The 22,467-nt window shown below is 37.5% G+C and overlaps 1 long non-coding RNA gene across 1 annotated transcript; it reads right to left on the bottom strand.

Annotated features, from left to right (window-relative positions):
• Positions 1–906: 906 nt before the first annotated feature.
• On the bottom strand, positions 907–21,162 carry LOC146767733 (uncharacterized). Its single transcript, XR_014955010.1, has 4 exons — positions 21,019–21,162; positions 13,111–20,135; positions 12,547–12,610; positions 907–11,720 (listed from the first exon to the last, which is right to left on the bottom strand). It is a non-coding gene; the product is annotated as an uncharacterized LOC146767733 (long non-coding RNA).
• Between the last annotated feature and the right edge of the window lie 1,305 nt (positions 21,163–22,467).

Consider the following 22,467-nt stretch of genomic DNA (forward strand, 5'->3'; position numbering starts at 1 on the left):
TACTATTCTTTAACCAAAAAACTCATTCCTGTTTATTGGAAATTAAATTACTGGGGCTGTTCTCACCCAGTTTTATTCCTGCTTAAGAGAGTGGACACTTACTAAACTTTGAAACCTAGGAAGGCAACAGCAAGATGTTAGCAAAGCACATGTGCCAGTTTAGTCTGTTAACTTGTTTTGGTCATTTTAGTGTTTCTGCCCTATACTTTGGAATTAATTACTATGAACATCTTTTTATTAAATAGCATTCAAGGCATTTTCTGACTTCACACTGAGATTTGGAATATGGGTGGGCAGATGATACTTTATCATGACTTGCAATGTACACTGACTTCTGACCTACCCATCCACCCACTGGTTTAAGTTTTAAGCCCAGAAACAGAAGTCAGAAAGTTCTAGCAAAAAAAAAAAAAAAAAAAAAAAAATTGACCAAAAAGGGAGAGGAACATTAATTAAATAAAAGGAAGAACATTCACTGTTCTGTGGTAAAGAGTGACAAGATGGGCAAAAATGAAATAGCAAATGAAAATTAAATAAAAAGAGGTCTGAAGGGAGAAAATGTGCAGCAGACTCAACACAGCAATTTGTTCTTGGACCAAAAAAAAAAAAAAGGGGTATTTTATAGCACATGCAAAAAGGGTATTATGAAAATAACAAAGAAGCTAAATGCAGCATCTGTAAATAACCAGATGTGCAACAATGGAGAGTACACAAAGGACAGGGGGGGAAACAGTAGAAAACTCCCAAGAAAACAAGAACATGCTTCTGAGGTTAACAATAAGTAAAGAAAAAGGAAATATACCACTAGCATCTGTGCTAATTAGTAGAGTTTCAGGATTTCTTTGGGAGTCTGAGGTGGTGACCTAAACTGCAAAAAACAAGCAGCCACTTATCTGAAGACACTTCTATATTAGCAGTGATGGTAAGGACAGAAATTTTGGTCAGATTAGAGAAACTGCCACAGGTGAGGATCTTTTATCTCCACTTGTGGATACCAGGCAAGGCACTGCTGCCCCAGGTTCATTCTCCCCATGCAGCAGCAGGACCACAAGGCACCCAGCAAACCACAAACAGAGGAGCAGGAGGCAAAGGGCTGTGAAGTCTGATGGGAATAAAGTCATGCAGGTATTAACAGCTGCAGTAGACCAAAAGATTCATCATGCAGTCTAAAACCACTTCTAAATACTTCACTATTCATAGTCTGGAAATAGCCATACGTAGCACCATGGGATACAGCAAGAACTGAGGAACAAATGTATACATTCATACACACTCTCAATAAATGCAATGATATTTAAACAGAAAAATCTTAACTTCCAAACCCAAGACCCCAGTAGAATCACATACAGCCTTGGGTCATGTCCAGCTTCCCCAGCATCTCCCAAAGAAGAGAGGCAATTTCAAGGGGAAACAGGTAGAAATTAAGAGAACATATAGTACTTGCTGGTGCTACAGTTGGCAGATATAAGCTACACATAGCCAAGAGGATCAGCTTAAAATTCTGCATCTCTCAAAATCCTCAGCCCAGAGAAGACTTCTCTTGGAGAGAAATCCAAAGAAAGAAATCAAATAAAGTTATCAAATTCTTAAAATACATGCATTTCCTTTGACCCATTTAACTTAACAAAAGCCCTGGCAGTTTGTAAAACCCCTTAGGCAAGAGCTATGCATTTTCTTCTTTCAAAATTGAAAATAAGACATTTTTATCTTATTAGTTATTAGTATAAATGTGTCATGCCCTACTAAGATAACCAGTGTGAACAAAAAACACTCAAACTAAGCAGCTGCTAACCCAAAATTCTCAAAAGCATACACAAAGGTTGGAAAGTTCAAATACTAAAGTAGTAAGATACTCAAATCTCTGAAGTAAATTAGAATCTGCCATGCAATTCCTGTGGATTGCTTTTAAAAGTCCATGTTGGAAAATCACCAATAATAAACAGAAAATCTACTTTAAAAGCAGTAGTTTACAAAGAGAAAGGAATTAGATTTAGCCTAGTTCATCTCAATTTCCATGTCAAATAGTTCCACATCTGCACACCCTACAAACAAAATTCCAGATCAGATTGTTTAATTGTCTTAATATCTGGCATACCCTTCCTAACATATCAGAGATATTTGTTTCTCTAAGTCCTTGTATATCTGCTGTACATCACAGGTCCCTGTTTTATAGAAACTTTTCATTAAGAGTTCCATTATTTAAAAATCATTCTAGATACAAATTATTCTGGCTTTTACAGCTGTTAAAAAATTACTGCTATGGCAATTTATTTTTGCAAATGATAAAAAAGAATAAAGACAACACATATAAAAGTTAGATGAATTTTGTCTCTGAAAAGCAGTCATTTAAATTAATTCCAAGAGCTTCACAGTATTTCCAGTCCCCACAGAAAAAAAAAAAAAGATTTCTAATGTCGTCTTCAATTCACTCTTCATGCAAAGAGATTTGATTTTATTATCAAAATATACTATTTCAAGGCATTAACAATATCTGATCTAAATAACTGTGGCATGACTGTTGTTTTTATTTAATTTTTTTCATACAACATCATGCAAAACAAATTACAACTATGGGACTTGACACTTAAGAGATATTACCATACATTGATGATGATAGAAGGATCCTTCATACTGCTGTCAGAGACAAAAGGTTCTTTTTCCTTTGGTTTATTAAGCCAAAGATCAGAGGAGGTTTGACTCTTATCAAATCATTTATCTTAAATCACTTATGCTGCAAAATCATGTAAAAAGCCACTCTGCTACTACACCCAAACCCCAAAGGCACCCCAGCCATATGTGTTGACAACTCAAATGTGAATTTCAAGAAACTGGGCCAGCACAGCCCACTGGGAACATGAAGCAACAGCAGCAAATTGTCTAGAAGTATCTACCTAGGTGATAATAATTTCCAAAAGTTGGGATAATCCTTGTCTCTATTTAATGGGTTACCACATATTTGCCATCACAATCTAGCACACTGGTCCCTGTTCTTCTAGTTCCCTCTACCTTGCCTCACTCACACTTGGAGCAGTCATGAGGCAGAGAACAAATCATTAGAAACACCCAAGTAGCATCACAAACCCTCAGCAGCTCCTTCAAACTCCAGCTTCACATTTAAAAGTTGTGGCAGCCACATTGTCAGTATTAGAAGTTTCAGTGAAGTACTGGAAAACACAATGAACTCAAGGGAAAAAACAGCACTCCATGTTTTGTATTTTACTGGAAAGTCCCAAAATAAGTCTTGTCATCCTTCATTATTCTGTCACAGATATGATTCTGTTCCATTCATAATTGCTACCAAAGAGTCACCTTAAACTCATCTTTATGTACACTCATCAAACCACTGAGACAAAGAGGTACATTTAGCTAGGAGTCAAATATTCTAAGTTGTATCAAATTATTATCAGGTCTGTCCATGCCAACAGAATAATTTGCCTTAGATGGCAGCAAGTAAAATTCTGGATTGTGGATCCAGGTAAATTTTTTTGGATTTTGAGCATACTATCTCAGTAAAAACAGCTGAAGGAAAATAACCATCTTGTCACAGCACATGCTACAGCCAAGATAGCCACAACACACTGAGTATCATCACACAATTCCAGAAGGTTTTAAGCATTCACCCAAAAAGAGTCACACCATGCCTTATCAGAAGGCTTCAGCCACCTGCCCACACAGAGAAACACCCCATCCCTTCAGAAGACTGCAAGTATCTTTTCCTCTTGTCCTTCAGCCCAGCTTTTGCCCCTGATGCTGATGCACAGCACCTGTGAGCCCCCTGTGCCCTTCTTGGTTGGGCAGTGCCCCTGGGCACTGACTGCCCTCAATGCTGCTCACCTGCTCTCACAGCTGTGCCCACTGGGGATGAGGCTCAGCCACAGCCCCACCCCAATTAACATAAACTGTGTGCCTACACCATTTCTGTCTTACATCTATCTCACATCAAAAATTGTGAAGGAATAAACCTCACTATATTTTAATTCACCCTCTCCAAAACACAAGTACACAGAGTAGGAAGAGTTCTCAGCTACTCTGAAGTTAGAGGATGAGGTGGAAAATGATACACAGATTTCTGAGAACATCTGAAATTCTGCTCACACGTCATTCTGCTCAATGAATTTGAACAGGCTTGCTTTGAGAACACTGACAGTCTGGAAACATCTAAAACAGTATCAGTTTGAACAAGATCACATTCTCTAGGGACAGATTTCAGATTCTTGTTGCATTTTTGTGTGCAAAGACTGATGTCCAAGTTATTAAGTACATCTTTCAGTACTCATTTCCTAAATGCAGAAAATACTCCCTTTGGAATAAGAACCTTGAGTGGTCAATATCATGAAGCTATGAGGATCTTTTTTTCTTCTTCCTCCCAAGTTAAAAAAAGGAGCACAGTTCAGACTTTGGAAAGATAGGAACAGCTGTTCCCATCTGAACAACCGTGGTGCCTTTGTTATCCAAGATGAGAGGAAAAAACATTACTTTTAAATCTTCAACCAGTAGTTCTCTGGAGAGAACAAACTGCTTTCTGAAGAATAAATTAAGCATTCAATTAAACTCTACAACAGGTAACTACTGTTCTTACACACTTTGGGGGAAATACATTCAGTGGTATTATTACAGTCCTGTGCAAATAACTCCAATAAAACACATCAAATGGAAAAATTCTCTTCTCAGTTCCAGCAAAATGTTCAATATTAAGATGAGAGAAAAATATTAAAGCACCCAGAATACTGGCATTATATCAGTCCCTGAGTGCAGAACTAGGTTAGCAGACACATCTATTTCTGTAAAGATCTATATGTGCATAAGGTCTTCTTGTACCACTTCAGATGCTCTACTTCCCAGAATTACAAATGCATATATAGAATTCTGAGGTATTTCCAAACACCAAATAATGTGACTTCAAAGAATTCATTTGTCTCCATTGGCAAAGCATTTAATTCAGGTTAAATTACTATGTTTATGAAATAGCTTCAGGATTTCTTGTATTTCCATGATAACTCATCAACTGCACTCTGCCTTGAAGGAATATAAGAGAACTTAATTAACACTAATTTTCAAACTGCCAAGAGCTGCTGTAGGTTCAAGAATTTTATCTACATATGAGCATGACCTAAATAAATAAACAGAAAGGTACTGCTTCCAGACCACTGAGTCTTACTAAAATTGATTGAGCAATATTAACTTGGATATTCCGATCATCAAAAGCTGAAGGCAACAGTAGCCTCTGAAGATACAAATTTTTAACTTTCTATTAAAATACTGACCATGGTGAGTTAATTAAACAGCATATTTATCTGTAGATTTGATGTTACTTAAGCAAATATTATGTTAGACACTAGCTGCCATGTTGAAAGGTATTCACCAAGCTCAAGAAGGTGAAATAGAGAAAAACAAAACAGTGAAACAATTGTTAAGCTTTTTACCTGATTTAATAAAACCGTTTAGGAATAAACTATTGAGGATAAAAGAAAAAAAAAAGAAAAATGTAAAATTGTCACATGAGTATAAATCTGAAAAATATTTAATATACTAATAGGAAGTAAAATGTTGAAACACAATACCATTATATAAACTTTCAACTCTTAAACAACATGGGTGTAAATTTGAATTGAACATCTCCTTTTTATCGCTGTGTACCAGACTGTTTTTATTTTGTTCTTAAACCAAAGAGGCTGTGCCCTTTAACATTATTAAATAGCTTATTGGGTCAAAGCACTCTTGAACTGTAATGCTTTTTTAATAAGATGTTTGAAGTGTTTTCATGCAAGCAAATCATTATTACAGGCAAAATCCTCTTTCACAATAAGATAATTTTAACTGCTAAAACAAAGATGTGCAATAAGGAATGGCTGTAAGTATAAATAATGCATAATTTATAGTAAGTTTTTCTGAAAGGAAGCAAACAATTTCAGAACACCGAGGAATAGAGTGCAGCCACTTGGGTAAGATTATTAGAATGACTAAACACTACTTGTGTAAGTGTACCATGATTGTGTCCACAATCAGTCGAAATTTAATGTACATACCTATAATGTACAGGTAAATAATATACACACATTTTTCTCTCAGTAGAACCCTGCCAGTGTGCTATAATTAATAAAACAGGAGAGAGTATTGCTTAAACAGTGTCTCAAATCAAAACCACAGCATTATATTCCTAGCTGCAGTTAACAGCATCTCTAAAATGTGTAAAACACTGTAGAGCAAAGCCATGAGATAGCAGGTGAGGATGGCTTCCAGCTTAGAAGAGCTCTTGAAGCTGCTACCACATTTGGTATGGGATTTTGGTAATTGATTCTGCAGGAACCTCTGTAAGTTGCTCTCTGTTGGAAATCGCATCCTGTACCATTTGTTACGTCTATTCAGAGAATCTGCCAACTGGAGTTAGCAGCCAAAGGAACTGGCAACAGGAATACTGTTGGCTTCAACACTTCCTAAGCTTTCCGCCCAGGAAATATTAAAAGAGGAGCATACCTAAGCATCACTTCAGGTCTATCAGAACACACATTTTACTTCTTCAGCCACTACAGATGTCATGACAATTTTGTCATTCTAGAAACCATTTGGCATTACCAGAGTTTCTTGTGATTTCTTCCAGTGTAAATATATCACTCAGAAACCTTTTCTATAAATAATAAGCTGAAGGACAAGCTATTAGTCTGACCCCAGACACACAAACCCTCAACACAATACCCATCCCTGCAGAAGGCTCTGCCCCTGGACCACTGCAAGCCACCAGCAGCAGTCATGCAGCATCTTGATTAGTAACAAGAACCAAACCACAAAAACAGTATCTCGGATGTCAAGAGAAAGGAGACTTCCGTGGGAGTCTTCTTTAATTGTGAATTTAATCACAGCCATGAAGCCAGTCCAATTACATGTCAGTAGGTGTGATAATAGTCAGATGGAGCAGGGGAAAAGGAAAGAGAATTCACAGATAAAAATTACAGCTTGGGTGTTCTGCTAGATTGATAAAAAGATGTAGGATTGGATGCAGAAATGTGTTCCAATGATGACCTAGGCAAAGGCAAATGCATGCCTTGAAGGCTTGTTAGCTAACTTTCAAGAGTGGATAAATTGTCTCCGAGCCATGATTATTTAAGTTCTTATTAAGAACTGATTTATTGTGGCAGAGATTAGTAACCCATAAATTCCTAACATATTTACATGAGGAGGGTGCCAAATATTTTACTTCAGCCTTTCAGTTTCAAACCCTTCAGTCAGATATGTACACTCAGATAAAGAGTTTGGTCCTCATTGCAGATCATTTATGTGATGCTACAGCACACACTGGTTTAGAAAGTGTCCTTAAACTGCCAATATACAATGTAAATGCAAAGAGAAAGGCTGCAAATTTTGAAAAAAGCTTTTTGAAAGACTTTTTAGGCATTTACACAAAAAGGGGATAAATTGCTTAAAAAGTATAAATTTACATAGCAGTCACAGCAAGAAGAGGAGCCAATTTGGTACCAAAAAAAAGTCACTCAGAAAAAAAATCAGCATCAGTAATGAAACTGCACCCCTTTTTATGTGGTGCAAGCCTTTAAAGCTCCTGTACATCTACATCTTCAGAAAGAGTCTAAAATCTCTGAATGTTGGAGCAGAAACCTGTGGTAGAGGAAAAGGGGATTGACATGATGAAAAGTAGGCATAAAAAATAAAAATATCATCCACTAGATTTTTGGTATTTGCCAAATTAATGGATTTCAAGTCAGTCCAAAAAATGATGAAATATATAATTGCCTAGTCCAAGAGTTAAGAGTTGCCTTTTTTTTTTTTCCTCTTATATAAAACCTTTCAGTTAATCTATTTACACAGATGACCTGTTAGGACAAACATAATTGCTGCAAATTGAAAATTTAGGCCCTGTGAAAATAAGAAAAATCAGATGCCCATCACCTATTTGTTTCGTTTGTGGATTTTAAATCAGGTGACCTGAGGGCTTTTGCTTTTGCTTTTTCTTATTAGTTACTTGGAGACACTTAATTTTTTGGGGTTTTACTAGGGTTGTTTTTTTTTGTTTTTTTTTTTTTCCCCTCAGCTTCAGAGGCAAATGCCTTGCTCCATTTTGCTTTCTCACTGACCCTGTGATCCCTGCATTTTTTTCTCTGTAAGGAGACACTCAGAGTCCTGGAGGCAGAAGGCAATTAAAACATCATGATCAAAAGTGTAAATTTTCCAAGCAGTCTCACTGCTGGCTTCTTTATGAAAGAATACTAGAGGCACAATTAGTATTACATTCTTTAAAAAGAAAAAAAAAAAAGTTAATAGGCTCAAAGCCTACTCACGAAGAGAACAATTTCAATACCCAACCTACCAGAGAACAAAGAGTTCAAAATTTTTCTCTTACATTTCACATTTAGGCAGTTTATAATTTAGTACAGATCTTTTGGATTAGCACCCATTTGCACTCAAAGAACCATTCACTTAGAAACACCAACAAAACCAAAACACTTCCAAAAGTTAGCCTAGTCAAGTAAGAATTGGCACACTACTTCATGTCAGGAAAAAATTACAAACTCCGAAGATTTCTAGAACAAGTAAGAGCTACTATATCACAGGAAAAAAAGAGATAACCACAATCTTTTACTTCATGCGCCTATTATCTAATCTTTCTTGTTGAGATGATAAAATTTGAAAAATACTGCTTCAGTTTATGCCTGAACCTCCAATTCAAATTTCTGCCCTGGCAGGTGGTTGAAGACATTTCCAAGGAAATGGAAAGTTTTCTACTAGATATCTCACTAGGCTCTGAGCTGATAAATCTCTGCTCTCTCCTGCTACAAGGGAAAACAAGTTCACCTAAAGAACTCCAGCTCTTACTCCCAACAGAAACACAAAGCTTCCAACAGTTTTCTCCTCTTACAGACAAGAGCCAGAAGAGCTCAAATCTCTCTTCGACTTTAATCACAAGTTCATACCAGACAGGTCATCAAGAGAGTTTGTTCAACCAATGGAAAATTTCTGAAAACTCCAACATTTTAAAGTTTTTTTTTTCCACATTTCAGCCATAACTGCTCAAAATATAAATCAGTATTTGAAGCATCCACAGCTGGTCTTGTATGACATGATCAGGCAAATGGTCCCTAACACTTACTAACTCTAAACAGTCTAGGAAAAAAACAGAAGCCGTTAAAAGGATGGATTTTAGCGAATATCATTATACAGATACTTAGTTCCTCAAAGCATTAAATTTAATTAATAAGCCTATTTCTTGTTAGAGACACTTTATTTGAAGACAAACACATTGATGGGCACATATATTCTAAAAATCCAGAAATGAGGTTGCTTTCTGGGGAAGAGGAAGAAAGAAAAGGGGTTTCATAAGAAATGGGGGTTCATACGGTTCATAATAACGCTGATAATTTTCCTTGAAACTGATAGGGAATTATGGTGGCTAAAAGTGCAACAAGAAATGTTAATCTGGAGAAAAAAAAAAGCAAGAGGCTGTGGAAGATGTGGTCAGAGGGGGAAAGGCAGTCAAAAGTGGGATCCAATAGGAAGAGCACAAAAAAAAAAAAAAAGAAGAAAAGGTAGAAAAAGAAAAGCTCTCAGCAGGAACCATTACTAGAGGAGGGCAGATGGGAAGAATATACATGTGGCAAGAGGTCTGCAATGCACATGCTGTTGTGTGCCAACTGCAATAGCATCCCAGTGTAGTGACATTAAAAATTACTTGGGTTTAGCAAAAGTGAATTAAAACCATCAGGAACATGCTTGTACTATTTAGGACCTTCTTTCGGCTCCTCTTTGCCTAGCTCCCAAAAGCCCCAGTGTGGGATAAATTAAATCTTCTGAGGAATATTTCTGTTCTGAAGGGTACTGTCATTGGTCCTCAGTGGAATTAGACTTCATTAGCAGGCCTGCAGGGCATGCTGCAAGGCGCTTCCACTTAGCCAGCCTGCTGTGCAGACCTGGGATTTGATCAAGGTGAGACCAGGACTTGGGAAAACAGCTGCTGATGGGCTGAGTTCTGTCTGTTTCTGTAATTTGTTTCAGGGATAAAGAAGACCTGGAAAACAGTTTTGTGCCAGTGAATCACAGACAACCATCCTGCTGAAACAACTCTGTATACCTGAACAGGATATTCCTTTAAGCTTCAAGCTTCATTGCTGCAAAGCTCAAGCAATTTATAAGGCTTCATATGAAAGTACAGAACTACAGACAGACTAAAATGCGAGTTGTAGAGTCCATCAAATCATCAAATTGCTTCATTTTTTTTTTAACAATGAAATCAGCTCCAAGAGATCAAGTCAAGTCTTTGGTGTGATTTATGTGGATAACATTAGCTATTAACATGAAAACTTTGCTAGTTTTAGTAAACCATGAATGTTCAGCAAACCTTTACACTCAAGAGGATCAAATCTGTCATGCTTAGAACAGCAGGTATTACTACTCTTCTACATCAAAAAAGGGATTTAAAAATAAAAGGGCCATTGGTATCACATGCTGTGCATTGATCACTAGCATCCACTACACTTTCCTAAAACTTAATGAAAGTAGAAGAGTTTCTAAGAAGAACATCCACTTTATCCCACCAGCATACAAAGAGAGAAACAAAGATAAAGTACTAGTGTGAGAACGCAAAATTAAGTTGTGGTTTGGAAAAGGAAGGCAACAGCCTTCACCCACAGGGAGGTTTTTGAACACATTTGCCCCATTTGCATTTGCTATTTTTTAAAATGTTTGTTTCATTTTGCAAGACCACTGCACCCCAGGCTTAAGAATCTGTAAATTCCATATGTACACCTTTACAAAAATACAAAAAGCTGGAAGAAACTTGGTTATTTTTTCCTTACACACCTTTATAAATCCAAGCATTATATCAACTCCCTTTTAAAATTTGTATTACATAGAGAACTTTGTCTAGCATAGTCTAACATTTGGTTAGTTTGAAACCTCAGAGAAACTTATGTGCTTATTCATACCAGCAACAAGATTTGCTAATTACTTGTCTTACAGAATATGTTACTCAGTTTTCATTTAATTCATACTTGTTTTGGAGATTTAATTGGATGAAAGATTTTAATTAGGCAAATGAAAAATTAAGGTTAATGTTTAAGCTTCAGTTTCTGGAGATAAAAAATTATCTTTTCAACAGTTTCTGGCCTTTACAGAGAAGACTGTGCAACCAGCTTAGATCAGACAAAAAAAAAAAAAAAAACCACAAACCTCAAAGCACTAGCCCAAAGAAACTCAGGAGGCATAAGAGAAAAATATGAATATCATATTTTTAAATCTCTGCTTCTATCCTGAAACACAATAAAACAACACTCTGGTACACAATATCCTATATTTACTAAGGCAGTCAGATGTTTAAGAACATTACCTGTCAGTCTCACAAAATGCCCCTGGATTCTTGAAGTCAATAAACCTTTAGCTAGTTCATATTCTATCATCACCAATGAGCAGACTGACACAGTCCACTCTCATGGCTCCCTTGTCCCTCTGGGTTTTATTTTGTTTATTAAAACTGAATGTCTTATTAAGACAGCAGAGAGTACGCAATTAGCTAGAGAAAATATTGGAAAAAAAAAAAGAGAAAGACACTCTTTAATTTATATGTCAAAGCTTTACATAGATATGTTATAGCTCTTGGGACACTGATTTTAAAACTTACTTACCATTCCTAAGCCTATGTTCACGTGTTCCTTGTAAAACCATCTTGGAGAGCATATCTCATTACAGCTTGTGACACAAGTTATGCTCTCCCAGTAAACCTGGGGAAAAGAAAATATACCCCAAAGAACAGCAAAGTAATAAAATCTGACATTAAGAAAAAAACTTATCATTTAAAAAAAAAATCTAATAATGGCTCCTAGCACTTTTTAATAAAAGATCCTCAACTGCAGCATCTTGAGGAACATGACTTGTTTTAATTATTTATTGAGAGTTGATGGTTTATTTGAAAGAAAATGCAATTATATCCTGACACTTTAATCACTATCAATTTGTTTTGTTCACCTGATACTGCTAAGAGGAAGGTTACCTTCCTGTGGAAATTCTGACATTTCTGTAATTGGTTTTGCAACCATTCCAAGAGACTGAATGTATTCCTTTTATTAAAATTGTGCAAAAATTGGAGCTATGATATTATTAAGATTGATGGCCAACATCACCAATAACCAAAATCTCAAACAGAGGTAATTTTTTTTTCCTGTTAGACACAAGCAATATATAGGATTTGGGCATCAAAATTTCCACTGACACAGCCCCTTAATAAACCCATTGAAATCAATCCATTAACCAGACAAAAAGAAATTAAGGAAAAAATAATCAAAAACTAGCAAATGAAAGGCTCATAGGATGGGAAAAAACTCTGCTCCACAGTAATAAAATGGAATTTTGCTAAATTTAGCCATTAGGTTAGAGGTTTGTTTGCCAATTGGTCAAAATCAAGAAACACTCTAATGACACTAACAAACTCTGTGCCAAGCTTGGGCTAGCTTCACTACTTAAAGCATTTCAGAATATTTAGTAAAACATTCAGCTGAACTAAATATCTAGCTTCAAAATAACGTTAACTAGTTCACCAGAGATTCTAACCTTGTTTATCCGTAGTTGTGAGATGAACCTGTTTACCACCCATCAAGGAGCACTACACACACAGCTGTAAGAGAGAAAGAGGAGAGAAAAGGAGAAAATGGTAAGCAACAGAACTATATCATTGCATTTTTTAGGCTGACTTCAGTACCCATTTAACCGCATTTTCATCTTTTTATTGGCCTATCCAGAGACTTTAAACACACTAAATTATTCTGCAAGTGAGAGATAGTTACCAGGTCACTTAGAAGAGACCTGAAAGTGTCTTGGCCATGGTTCACAGCACAATTATCAATGGGACTGGTGCTCTGACTTAGTAAATCTATGAAGGCTCACCCAGCTCCTGACCAGAGTGGAGGAAGCTCAGGAGAGGATCCCTTCCATGCTTTTTGAAGAGGGGAAAAAAAAAAGCTCACAGGGTCAAGTGAAGCAGATTAAATGCTATGACAATTAAGAACAGACACACTTCCTTTCCCCCTCAGAGTTCCACCACACCTTTGTACAATTCAACCAAACACTAAAACTTTATCTGTGCCAGACCTATATTACGTAACCTTAAAGGCTTACCCAGGTCAACCAGGAGAGGAAAAAGCAATCAGAAGCTGCAGGAAATTGGATAGACCAGGTGTTCAAACAAATTCCAGCTTCCTAAAAGCATGCCGAATGTGAAGAGTCAACAGGTACAACAAATATCACTAAATGGAGAGTTATTTTAGGTTCTCTTTGTGGGATTTGGAGATAAGCAGGGAAAACATAAATTCATGAATCTGTCAATGACAGAGCCTCTCTAAACAATCCAAACTGTATGAACCTTCAAAGTGATTTGAAGGTTCATACCGTCAACACAGTTCATACATTAAAGTAGCAACAGGTATTGCGAAGAGAAAGATGTACTTACTAAAATTATTCCCCATGGTGCATCAATACCTTACTTTGTGCCCTCAAAGCTTTCCAAGTGTCACAGTTAGTAAATGATGCTGAGAATTCTGGCCTTTACTTCCTGCATGGGATAAAAACCTAACAAAGAGTTAAGGATGTGCAGAATACAAGTTCAGTCGTGAAATTAAACACACTAGAAGAACCCATCAAAAGTTATTAAAACTGGACCTTGCAAAATAGATAAATACAAATCTACTGCCCCTTGATTTGAAAGAAAGGCCCTCCTCAGATTACCATGTCAACTTCTCAAATTGCTTTTTTCGCTGGGTCACATATGAGACTTGAATCAAAGGAATCTTTGCTTGCAGTCCCTATGCTGTGTCAGTCTGAACTGGCACCTTTTCCAATATTAAGTGTACAGTATGCCTAATTTCGGAAGTTAATCCCCCTTAATAGTCAAGAGAGCGTGTGTGGTTTCCCTTAAGGACATAATGCATCAATATACACTTCTGTGCCCACCATCCTGCACTGCATTAGCTTGCAAACAACTTGTTCAGCTAAATTACAGCATTCCTCTCATTTTCTAGTCCTCATGCTGTGAGAGATGAAATAACACTGCTGCAGCCAAAGAAATGATTATTGAGTAAAAGAATGAAAGCTGTTGGCTCCCTATCTGCTGTCATCTATGATTTGGACATGTTCTGTTTGATCTGTTGGGTGCTGCTCTGAGCTGGGAGAGGGGCAGGGTTGAAGAGAGGACAAGAAAGGAAGGAGGATGAGAGGGGAGGAGACACAAAAGTAGGCAGTCAGGAGAGAACGTAAATTCCTGATATCTATCCAATGGGAAAGAGGACAGGAACCACCCCTGGCTGGGAAAGGGTATAAAAAGTTGTTACTTTGTTGTGGTGTCTGTGGTCAGCTCATGGAGGGACAGGGACTGGGCTCTGCTGACTCATCATAAGAAAACCATTTTCTTTTGCTTCAAAGACTTTGTCCCCATTTCACTGTAACAAAAGTTGAGTTTATTTCTAACAGTACAAGTAAGATTTTTCTTAGCACCTGCACTGCATACATTCTAAACATGCACAACTGATAAAAGTTCATCAACTGTAAAGTTATTCTTAAAGCTAATTTAGCCTACGGATACACAGCTTTCCACTGAAGTTTGACCACTTCTCCTCAAGAAAAAAGGCTAAAATCCTCCTTAGCAAAAATTGTAGCCACAGCTTGCACTGAAATCAAAATGTCTTTTTTTTATCCTACTTACTTATTCACATAAAACTTATGCCATCAGATTTATCTAAATACTTTATCAAGTTTGATATAGGTAAATTTTTCATTCTACCTTTTCACTTTTAAAGAAAACTTTATAATGTATTTTATTGGTGCTCTTCTTAGATGATTGTTTTCCAAGTGCAGGTCATGTATTGCCATTGCTTTCAGGATTTCCAGGCCACCAGTTCCTGATGTGAGACAGTGATCTCAGAAGATGACTCACAGAGCAGTAAAACAAAATATCCTGACAATGCCCAGAAATACTTATTCTAAAGTAAATATTGTTATGGTACTCTGTCAAGTGAAAACTACTACATCCAATTGCAATAAATATTGATGTGTACCTGTTCACCTGATTTAGATGAAAGATTCTCATGAAAGCTTATTTCCTCTATTTGCTAATGCACCAAAACATGAGAACCATTTGTTTATTCCCAGCTGCATAGTGTGAAATATCTAGGTCATTCACCTGCATGCTATTCCTTAATTACATAGCTCTTGATATTCCCAGGGAAAGAACACATTCCAGTGTAATCAAAGAAGTACAGTGAATAAGTAATATACATTGATGAGCTGCAATGGAAATGTTATCCAGTCTGATAGAAACTTTAACTTAAAAGAGATCACAATAACACATGGATGTCTACTAAAAGGGGGAAAGCCACACAGCTCTCTGTTCACATGTGTACTTTTCATCTCAAAACTCTCCTATCATAATATGAAGAATGACATTAATTTATGTGTTTCGCCAATGACTTTTTATATTCATTATCTTCTAATACCTAAATAACACAGATCAACATAATGACATTAATGGCATTAATGACATTAAATGATTAAGTGGTAACTCAATGCAAAGTGTAGAAACTGTACAAAATGGGCAGTGTACAGAAAATGTACAAACTTCAAGAGTTGGACTTGATGACCCTTGTGGGTGCCTTCCGACTTAGAATATTCTGTGCTTCTGTGTGAAAAAGCAAACTGACAAGAAAGTATTTTTTTGTACAGCTATCAATATTTTAAATGTCTACTATACCACCACCCATTTCTATGAACTGCTCTGTTCCAAAGACACAAAAAAGCTCAGAGCAGAAACACTCCCCACTCGACTCTTTTGCATAATTTTGGCTTTTTAAAATGACAGCACTCACACAGTCAAACTATGATAACAAAAGTAGAGAAATAATCAAGATACTGACCACTGTCAGAAATGGAACACAGTCACAGTCTTATTTCAAACCACAAATCTCTTAAAATTTAAGTTTGCCCCTCAACTATATGATTCAAAGCTATTTCTGTAACACTTCTGGTTCAGTTCAAAGTCAAAGAAGGATAAGGCCTATTTTCTAGATGTTATCGCAAGCTAATGGAAGCCTTGAAAGATCTATACTTCTTTTCCTTTTTCCTTTTTTAATCAGTGTGATGATGATTTCAGTCTGTCATATTTAACAGATTATTTCACTGCAGTCAAACACTTTTTTATATATATTCTTCTATATGAAGATTTTTTTTTACCTTCCCCAAATTCAACTTATCCAGAAATCAAAAGACCATGTGTGTTTTCACACTGAATTTTCCTTTTTTGATGCACTTGTACTTTTCTGTAAGGAGCATCTGGGACAGGCAACCTTAAAAAATAATGGCATTCCCTATGGCAGAAAAAAAATCCAGAAAAAAAATTCTCCTATTACGGCCATTTAGTTTCACTTGTATTTAAATGAGAAAATAACCAACATTACTTCTGTAGCCAGCAGCCTGATTTGCTGGTACTGTGTGCCTCCAAGCCAAATTACACAGCAGCAGCCCTCTTTTTGGCCTAATCACCTAATCAGGCCTAATTGCTAAAGGCCTTTAAAGTATTGTGTGGCCTTAAAAGACAGTGTGCACAACAACACCTAGGAATTGCTGCTACAAGCCTTAGTCTTTAAGAATATCCTCAATTCTAAACTCCATGATGTGCTGAATAAAGGATAACTACCATTAAGCTTCTAGTGTAAAAAGAAAAGAACATGCAGGTTTGAAATGCAACATAGGTATTTTACAGTGAACACATGCTATCCAGAGCTCAGAAAATCTAGGAAGTTGGACAGGAGCCCAGGTCTTCCTATTTGCAAATAAGCATCCTCACACCTAGTCAAGTCTTCTCCTATCTTGGGACATTCTTTACTTAAAAGAGTAAATTCTGCACTTTTATTATATTTTACCTTGCTGAATGTCTTACCCACAGTATATAATTGTCATGTTTTAATTGCTACACTGACTACAACCTAGGTATTAATAACCTCTACAATCAACACTTTAACTCTGTAAAATAATGTCACATTAAAAGAATCTAACACATAGGATTTTCTTTCTGAATTAATAATGATCCTGATGCCTTACATTTAAATTAAATTTGCACAAAATCAGTTCACAATATTAAGTTAGGAGTGCATATTTATTATTACGGTGACACTCTACAGACAGATTCAAGAGAAATACTTTGCCAAGAAGGGCAAGCAATTCACAGGCACTAGACAGTCCTGAATGAGGGGCTACAGCCTCAATTATGCCTTGAGGGTGTTTCCAACTCCTGTGCTGGGAAAAGCATAATTTTGCTTTAGCTACTTTTAGGAAAGAGGCATTAGGAAGAAGCTGCTTATAGGTTAAAGACTGATGTTTTTTCTGAGCTAGTTTCCCAGTGGTGTTTGGAGGAGGGAGGGAAGAATTAAAAAAAAGAAGGGGAACTCCATCAGAAGATGGAACTTTGCACTGCCCACAAGAAAACACAAAATAGTGAATATACAGGAATCACCTGTGCTCTAGGCAGTTTTCTGTCAGCCCTGAACAGACAGGAAGGGAGGAGGCTCCCCTAATACAATCATGTCAACCAGATTCCCATTCTGATTTAAAGCAGCAAGAATTTATTTTTCTTTATTGATTTTTGTCAAGACCTCAATAGACAGTGAAATTTCATCCTCCTCCTCAAATTTCACACTTAGTTGCTACAAATGTTTTCCTACATCAAAAAACTAGTAAAATAATGTTATTCAGCTATGCTTTTCAAAGTACACTTCTAACAGTAACTGAAGTAGTATTTATTCCATTGGCATAGCTGTGTCCTTTACTAGAGGCAGCTGCATATACTATCATCTTTTAATGCAAGAAGTTTCCATGTTTATGACATTTTATGCAAGACATTTCATAGTTATAGAATGCAATCAGTAGACTTCTTTCCTTAAAAGGCTTTTTAAAAATTGCATGTGCCTCAAAAGAAATTATGCTGTATCTTGTCACAGATTTATGCATTATGGTAGCAGCCATTTAAGATCCCTAAAAAACCACCTCCCTCAATAACCATGAGCAAAACATAGAAGTTAAAAATTCCAGTACCAAGGAAAAAAAAATGTTTAGTGCTTGATCTACAGAGATTAAAAAACCAATCCATCAGATTCCTAAAGTATGATTTTGAACATGATAAAAGTGTAAAATCTTGAATGGATTACTTCTATCATTGCTTCCCCTATTCTCAGTGGATTTACTGAAGGGCTTTTCTTTTCAGGCTTCAATACATACTTAATGTAGAGTTGCATTAACAGGAATTCTGGTGTGCAACCTTCAGCTGGCCAGTTGCACTAATTCATTCATCAGTCTCACCCTCCTGCTGAACCCAAGCAAGCCCACCTGTGCAGAACTATCTGTAGGGCATAGGAAATCAAACATCAGGTTATGAGTGAATCCTCTTTTATTTGGAAAAATCTCAAAGGAAAAGGGTTCCCCATGTTGCCTTACTTGGCTTCAGGAGGGCAGCAGCAGATGTGAATAATGTTTCCTTCAGCAGCAGGTAAAAATCAGCTCCCAGCTGAATTTTACTTTCCCTTTTTCAAAATTCTTTCATCCACGTGTCACATCACTCACAGGCTTACCAAGGCATGGCTGACCAAGCTCACCCCTCCCCATCAATCCCATTAGAGATCTACAAATAACAGACTAAGGCTCATCTGCCCAAAACAAGGTTACTGAAAGAGATTTCAGAACCTGAAATAACTAAAAGGTCTTGCACCATGATAGCAGGCTGCTTCAGGATGCCATCCATGAGCAGTACAGAGCCCAGAACATTATTTGGAAAGCAGGGGGAGACTAAATACAGGTCATGCTCAAGAAACCAACTTGAAAGTCTTGTAAGCACCTAATCAAGCCAGAAATTGCTTCCCTGGTGTCAGCTCAGATGGAAAAAGATCATCACCCCAAATAACTAGTTGGAGGTATATTTCTACACAATGACAACTTTAAAGCAACAGACATATAGAACAACATGAGTCCAAAAATTCTGCCCTGTAGGATTTCTCAGAGGACTCTGACTAGACTAGGAAAAAATCCTATCCATGAAATTATGCTTACCACATGAAATGAAGTTTAGTATGAGATACTTCGTACATTCTTGAGAAGATTGGAAAAGACTATTGGAAACAACTTCTTGGAAGAAATAAAAGAAAACCAGTTGCAGGGAAGGAGCATTTACACATGAACTATTAACACATTAAAGTCGCTCAGAGTTCTGAAAATATCTGAATCCCAAATGAAACACTTCTAAAACAGTAATACTGTTCAATGTATACTGTAACAGTTAAAAAAGCAATACATTGCTAATCTGCATAAGAAAGGGAGTAGAATAAAGTGAAAGATTGCATAAAGTCATCATAAAAATCAAATTTGTATTCAAGTGATATATTGTGTTCACTTCAAGGGTCTTCATTTCAAAAGGAGCACAAGATAGCTGATTATTTCAGAGACAAGCAAAAGATGTGATCAGATGTGCTTAGTCTCTATATCCAAGTGACAGGGCAAGGAATAACTTCTGAATTATAAAAACTGACTTAAAATATAAATAGTTTAATTACTACAAACCTTTTCTTGAAAAAGAGGCCCAGTCAGAAAATTTTTTAACAAAATCCAAGATTTCTCTTTATCTTCCCTTACATATAGCAATTAGTCTGTGAAAGTCATTGCTACAAGGTTATGACCTAAATAGGAACTGCAGAATACATCAATGCTTAAAGTTCATTTTTGTAATCAGTTAGCAGTAATGACAAACAGTAACTTGTGAGGTCAGCCTTGTCAACTCTTGAGTCTTTCTTCTTTCTGTCTTTTGGAGGAATGCTTTTGAAACTCTCTTCTCCTTTCATTTTAGCTTTTCTCTCTCATCACCTTTTTTAGCCATATGTGGAGGGAGAATATTTTAATATTCAAGTTTCAGTTAAGAAGCCCAAACATGACTAAGGAGGTTTTTAGGTTTATTGTTGTCCCAAACATTTTTTAACATCTATACATACATACAAATACATTTGACTTATTAATTGCAGACTTACCTTCATTATTAAATTTCCTGGGGTGGAAGCAGGATGTCTTCTCTCAAGAGAGCATTTCTTCCCCACACAATTATAATTTTACAGTGGGCACTGCATATAAAGGAGATGATTTTACATAACATTCATACGAGAAACACACTATTTACTGCACATATTTCTTTTCCCCCAGGGATAATGTATTTAAACCTCTCTAAACTTATTTAACTATCCCTGGATAGAAGCCATTCTGCTACAAAACTGAATCCAGGAAACACAGCAACAGCTGAATTTTTAACATAAGAGAGAATGGATTGTACTTTCGCTAAAGAAAAGTCTTCATTTACACCCGATCTGGTGTTTAATTTTGAACTCATCTTCCCTCTCCTCTTCAGAGGAGCATGCTTCATTCATCTCATTATAATGTATTGCCAAATTATCCAACTTTTTTTTTCAGTTCAACAAGTTTTTCAGTTGAAAGTGATTATCTCCTTTCCATTTAGTTTGCTTTTTTTCTTTAGGAGGCTAATTTTTCCCCTAGTTGTTATAAGAAATTAGTCTACCTTTTCAACTGGGAATTATCTCTACTTACCAGAGAAGACAGTGTCCATCCTATAAGGAACTTTATATGAACTACAAAAAATAAAGCTTTATGAGGTTTTAAAGCAGAAATGTACCTTAATATATTATTTCATGTCAAAAGTAATAAAGGTATTTTAGTAATTAAGAAGTGTGAGAGGAAACAAAATAAGCCCAACCAAACTTAAGTTTTTGTTTAAATTCTGATAAAAGACTGTGAACAGATACTTTAGTTGCTTTTAGTGTTAACAAACAATAATACTCCATACTTAAGCAGGGGGGAAAAAAAGGGTTTTAGAAATAGTCAGGAATTATCCTAGCAGTTTTCACACTAGCTAGAGTCATAAGCTATGATTTTGATCGAGTTTAATTTTGAGGGATTCCTACCCGAGCTCATCAGGGCAGTAATCTAAAATACCTCGTGGTCTTTAGGGTCGCTTCCAACGCAGGCCATTGCACAAGCGTGCGAGGGAGCTTCGCCGGGCGGCGAGGCGTCGCGCCTCCACGGCAGCCCGGGGCTCGGCTGCGAGGCGGCGAACAGGGTGTCGGGACTTGCGGAAGCCGGTCAGCTGGCTAGTTTAGAAGAGCCAATCAGTTGGTTCACTTTAAAGATTGATACCTGGTTAAATCACTTTTTTTTTTTAAAAAAAAAAAAAAAAAAAAAAAAAAAAGGTCGAATGCCCCTGTGTAACGGCGCATTTGAAAATGAAGAAAGGCTGGGAAAAGCCCTCATGGCCTCTGGTGTTTGAACAGGCCGGGCAGCCCCCCCGCGGCCCAGCTGGGGTTTTCAGACCCGGAGCCCCGCAGCGGGGAGACCCCGCGGGTGGCTGGGGCTCCTTCCCCGGGTGGCTGGGGCTCCTTCCCCGAGGGGCCGGGCCCTCCCCCGGAGCCCAGGGACCAGCACCAGGAGTGGCCCCACAGTTGGTGCTGGGGGCAGCCCCAAAGCTGAGAGAGGTCGGGGCCAGGAGTGGCCCCAAAGCCACAGGAGGGCAGGGCCCGCAGTGGCCATGTGGCCGCCACCATCCTAAACCAGGAGCAGCCGCGTGGTCGGGCGGTCGGGATCGGAGCGGCCGGACGGCACCGCATGGCCACGGCTGTCTTGGCATGACGCAATAGACTTTGCTCAGCTGCTTTTAGCTGGCTGTGCTGTGGACTCAAGGGCAAACGCAGCAGCAGCAGCAGCAGCAGTTTTTTCTTTCTTTGCCCTGGCACCCGGCATGAAGGGAAAACGCAGGATGGCACCGGCAGCCAGCGCGGCTTGTGCAGTGCCAGCGAGGAAGGACAACGTGGTCGGCAGCAAAAGACAGCGATTCCTCGATTGTGGAGCATGGGTGAGTTCAACCATTAAACAGTACAGAACTCTAAAAACTCTTTCAATTGATAAAGCTTCAGAACAAATTAATTTAAGAACACCGATTCTCTCCTAGGAAAAAGAAACGGTGAAGACGCATAGAGGTGGCAACAACACGGGGCTCTAAGGTCAGTGAACAAGGAGTAAAAGTTCTAGACAGGAGGAGATTGAGGGCCTACCTTAGTCTTAGGCTGAAATTCTTTTTGTAAGATTATAGAGAAGATATAATTGATATATGAGACTCTTTTTTCCGCTGTAACTCATAGAAATGCATTGGGGGAATGTTGAGTTCTAACCCAACTGTGAACTAAAGCACCAGTATTGAAGCAAGTAGATGTTGTTTTAATCCAGTGAGAAACTTGAACAGAGAGAGATGAGAAATTTGGCTCCTGGGATAGTAATAGCAAAACCTCTGTTCCCAGGGACAGATGAAGAGAACCTTTTTATTTTATGCTAGAACTGCTCATCCTTAAAATAGCACCCCAATGAGTTTGCATGGCCCACAAAAGCAGCTGT

This window comes from Lonchura striata, chromosome 4 (assembly GCF_050655825.1).
Source record: "Lonchura striata isolate lonStrDom1 chromosome 4, ASM5065582v1, whole genome shotgun sequence".
Lineage (NCBI taxonomy): Eukaryota > Metazoa > Chordata > Aves > Passeriformes > Estrildidae > Lonchura > Lonchura striata.